The following is a 5,389-nucleotide window of genomic DNA, read 5'->3' as shown; positions in this document are numbered from 1 at the left end:
GAACACTGAATCCAACAGGGGCAACGGGTATCGGTTGCGAACCGTGATCTCGTTCAGCCCTCTAAAATCAATGCATGGACGGAGTCCGCCATCCTTCTTGCCCACAAAAAAGAAACCAGCACCTAACAGGGAGGACGAGTTCCGGATCAACCCGGCAGCTAAAGAGTCCCGGATGTAGGTCTCCATCGATTCTCGCTCGGGGCGTGAGAGGTTGTACAGTTTACTGGACGGATACTCAGCGCCCGGGATTAAATCAATGGTACAATCGTGCGGTCGATGCGGGGGAAGCGTGAGTGCCAGATCTTTGCTGAAAACGTCAGCAAGATCGTGGTACTCAACTGAGACCGCCGTGAGATTGGGGGGAACCTCCTCTTTAGCAGTCACACCGGGTGGAACCGAGGATCGTAAACACTCCCATTGGCAGGTTTCGCTCCATTGAGCCACAACCCCAGACGGCCAATCGATCCGGGGATTGTACTTACTGGTGCTTACTGGTGAAGGAAGAGCCATTAGAGGGAGACCTACTTCTGTAGCCCATCTGCTATCTAGCAGATTCCCTTCTGACCCCGTGTCGAGTAGTGCTGGGGCTTGAAGGGTTAAATCCCCACAGAGGATTACAACTGGGATTCGTGTGGATTTTCGTGCAGTACCCGCGTGTGTGTTATGGCCCACCCTTAGCCCAATCTCTAAGAGCGAGCGTTGGTGTTTAACCGCTTGGGGCATTGTTTCTGCAGATGCTCGTCAGAGCCACAGAAAAAGCACTCTCCGTGGGCCAGCCTCCTCTGTCTGTTTTCTAATTTTATTTTGGCCCTGCTCGTGTCCATAGCTTCGTCAGCAGGGGGAGCTGTTGTCACACGGAGCATTCTGGCTCTGGAGCATGGGGAAGGCGGGGCTGCTTCGGACCGGGAAGGGAGAGGGGCAGCGCGTGCCTGGCCACGTCCTTCGTCTCGCTCCCGTCGACGTTCTTCCAGTCGGTTGTCTAATCGTATGACCAGATCAATAAGCCCATCTAAATCCCACAGCTCATCCTTAGCCACCAGATGCTCCTTCAGGACTGACGACAGTCCATTTACGAAGGCGGCGCGGAGTGCAGCGGTATTCCAGCCGGACCTCGCAGCCGCAATGCGGAAGTCGACCGCATACTCAGCTGCACTCCGACGCCCCTGTCTCATTGACAGCAGCGCCATAGAAGCAGTCTCGCCTCTGTTTGGGTGATCAAATACTGTTCTGAACTCCCTCACAAACCCAGTATAAGAGGTAAGGAGCCGTGAATTCTGCTCCCAGAGCACCGTAGCCCAGGTGCGTGCGTCGCCTCGAAGCAAATTAATTACATAAGCCACCCTGCTGGCGTCCGACTCGTACATCACGGGACGCTGTGAAAAGACGAGCGAACAGTGCATTAAAAAGTCCGCGCACGTCTCCACACAACCCCCGTACGGCTCTGGGGGACTTATGTATGCTTCAGGGGATGGAGGGGGGGGTCGTTGAATGACCAGTGGAATGTCTATATTCGGCACCTGGTCAGCAGGAGGAGGAGCTGCAGCAGCGCCATGAGCGCGCGCTTCCACCTGCATGGTGAGAGCCTCCATCCTATGATTGAGGATGACATTCTGCTCGGTCATTAGATCCAACCGAGCAGTAAAGGTTGTGAGGATTTGCTGCAACTCACCAATCACGCCTCCTGCAGACGCCTGTGCACCCTGCTCTTCCATTGGCTGTTCAACAGATGGTTGACGCCCCTCGGGATCCATGACGTTGGCCGAGATATCCTGTTGGGGAAAGTGTAATGCACAGACCCACAACAGGGGGCGCAAATGAACGGTCAATAGATAGTCCAATAAATACAATTTATTGTGGCAAATGTGCGCAACAGGTCGAATACTGCTTTTAGTCAGTCAATTACAAAAGAATACAACAGGTGACGTGTGGCCAGGTCCGAGGGTAGGAGACGTCTATCCAGAGAAGAGCCGGGGCCCACAAGGTGGTGGTGACTGCGCCCTCTGGTGCCTGAAACCCGACAACAGGCAGGGCACCCTCTGGCGTTAGCCAGCAGTACCTCCTCTTCGGGCGGAACACACAATAGCTATTATTATTGATATATAAATAAAAATAAATGAATAAAATATTACAATTTGTAATACATTTGACTCTTTTACAACAACAAATGCTGAGCCATGAATTATTATACAGAAAACAAATGTGCTGACAGCTGCAACAGCTTAATGCTAATTTTACCATTGAAAACGCCATAGACATGCTAATGCGTTAGCATTGGTCCCGTTTTTAAGTTATACAATACATCTATCGGCTGTTTCAGAAGAACATAACAGGTCAGATTAACATAAAAAGGTAAATATTACTCACAGACATATGATCTTTGGCGTTTTAGTGGGGAAAAATTAAGATTAAGCGAAATAAAACACTGAATCTACAAAGAACCAGATTGAGACACTGCTTCGATCTGGGAATCACTGCTTTGATTGGTTCAAGGTTCAAAGCAAAGCCGCGCTGCAGAAACGGTTGATTTATATGGAAGAAACGAGACATTTGCGGTAAAACAGTTATTTAACAACTAACTGATGACTAAATTAGTTGACAACTATTTTAATAATCGATTAAATCGATTAGTTGTTTCAGCACTACTAAACACCTCCTCTTTCTGTGACATCCCGTTTGGGATGTGTGTGTGTGAGGCAGAGTGCCACCTGTGCACCTGGACTAAACCATTGTACAACTGTGCAGGGGTGGAAGGGCCCTCAGAGATCTTTCAGTATTATTGTTAGAGCAGAATTATGTTTTGCAACATTTCTACATTCATTCTAATTATATTATTTTACAACATGAATTGTATGACATTAATAACATGCAACACAAAAATGTATTTAATGCCAGTTTTTTGTGGGCCCCCCATGCTCTGGGCCCTCAGTACATAGTACCCTTTACCCTTCCAGTCCAACGCCCCTTGTGCTCTCTGGTGGAATCCTCCAGTAACACACGCATACAAGTATGTGCACAATTATGAAAACAGTGCAGCCAGTTGTCTTTGTGAATGCAAGTATATTTTAAGTTGCTGACTGCATGGCCCTACCCAACACCTAGTCCATGCATGTACTGAGCAGAGTCGGAGCTTGGTCATATCCATCATAAACAGCAGAATTCACTGAGAAAAAGCCATAGATTCTGCCCCCCCCCCCCCCCCCCCCCCCCCCCCCAATCTGCACAGCACTCACAGTACCTCTGTATAGGTCAGCTATGATATACAACAACCTACTGGAGATCCCACAAATTCCCATAATGTCCCAAAGATTTGTCTGATCAATCAAATAATCAAGAATGACTACAAATAATCACAGCTGATAGTCAGGGTTGTGTTTTTTTATTTTAATTAATTTAATTACCTTTTATTGCGCCAAATCACAGCAAAAGCTGTCTCAAGGTGCCTTACATAAAACAATTCAGCATAAAATTTAAATAAATAATTAAAAATGAATAAAAAAATGTCAAATACATAAATAAAAACAGAAGTAAAAGAATAAAACAGATAAAAAAATAAAAACTATTCATAAGACAGAGAACAAAAATAGGTTTTCAGTCTTGACTTAAAAATGTCCATGGAGTCCAACTGCCTCACGGTCGCAGGAAGACTATTCCACAGGTTGGGTGCACGATACGAAAAGGCTCTCTGACCTGCTGACTTCTTCTTCACCCTGGGAACACAGCGAAGTCCCGCATCCTGCGACCGCAAAGCCTGGGCTGGCACGTAAAGTTCCACCAGATCAGCCAGATAAGATGGCGCCAGTCCGTGAACAACCTTATAAGTCAATAACACAACTTTAAATTCTGCTCTCACAGAGACAGGGAGCCAGTGCAAAGATGCCAAAATGGATGTGATATGTTCAGACCTTCTGCTACGTGTCAGAAGTCTGGCGGCAGCGTTCTGAACCAGCTGAAGACCCCTGATGCTGGACTGCGGTAACCCTGAAAATAGAACATTACTGTTTCTTCTAGTCTAGAAGAAACAAAAGCATGAATCAGGGTCTCAGCATCAGCCACAGACAGGATGGGGCGGATCCTCGCTATATTTTGCAGATGGAAAAAAGCAGTCCTACTAACATCCCTGATGTGGAGGTCAAAAGACAACTTGGGATCAAAAATTACCCCAAGGTTCCTCATTTTGTCCATATGATGTATGACACATGAACCCAGGCTGAGCGCCAGCTCGTCAAACTGATGCAGATGTCTCGCTGGACCAAGAACCATCATTTCAGTCTTATCAAAGTTTAAAAGTAGGAAGTTACTTGATATCCAGCTTCTCACTGATAGAAGACAGTCCTCCAGGGATTTTATGGGAGTGAGATTTCTCGCAGTTATCAGCATGTACAACTGAGTATCATCAGCATAACAATGAAAGGCAATCCCAAAACTCCGCAGTATACGCCCAAGGGGTGCCACATACAGGGAGAAAAGCAAGGGGCCTAAAACAGATCCCTGTGGAACCCCAAATCTCATGTCACCAAGGTCAGAGGTAGTGCCATTATACAAGACACATTGATAATGACTGGACAGATATGACATCAACCAGGCAAGGGCACTTCCAGTAATCCCCCAATAATTCTCCAACCTATCGAGCAAAATATAATGATCCATGGTATCAAAAGCAGCACTGAGATCTAACAACACCAAAACCGTAGTAGTGTCTGAGTCCACTGCTTGCAGAAGATCATTCACTGCTTTAGTGAGCGCTGTCTCTGTGGAGTGATATTTCCTAAAAGCAGACTGCAGCAGCTCAAAAAGATCACCCACGTGCACCCACATGCAAGAACCAGATCCAGGGTATTTCCACTAATGTGTGTGGGTCCTGAATGCATTGCTGGAATTCTAATGCATCCACAATTCTAATTCTAATGTAAACACCTCCGACTAGCTTCACATCACGAGACACGTGACTAAATGTGTACGGTGGTGGGCAGGCCTCATTCAAAGGAAGGAGAGTTGTGGGTTTGAGCCAGGTTTCACACAAGCCAATCATATCTAAATGATGATCCATGATTAAATCATTAATCAACAATGATTTCGAGGACAGTGATCTGATGTTCAGGAGACCCAGGGTAAGGACCTCAGTGGGGATGACAGTCTGACTGTTTGGAACCCGGCGAAGCAAGCCCAGGTTCTGAGAGCGCCACTGGCGCACATCAACCCGGCGATGATGTGGACGGCCGGGCCGACAGTCCTCAGAGCTGACCAGCGGCACCAAGCAGACTTTAACCAGATCCACAAGGCGCCAGGGCAGCACAGATCCTGCCAGAATTCTGTGCACAGCTCGTCCAGACGCCAAACAGCAGGCCAAACAGAGCTTCGGCTTCACCAGTCGGCTACTTCGTCTTCCGCG

This window comes from Thalassophryne amazonica, chromosome 3, assembly GCF_902500255.1.
Source record: "Thalassophryne amazonica chromosome 3, fThaAma1.1, whole genome shotgun sequence".
NCBI classification, from domain to species: Eukaryota; Metazoa; Chordata; class Actinopteri; order Batrachoidiformes; family Batrachoididae; genus Thalassophryne; species Thalassophryne amazonica.
Note: the sequence above shows the minus strand (reverse complement) of the source record.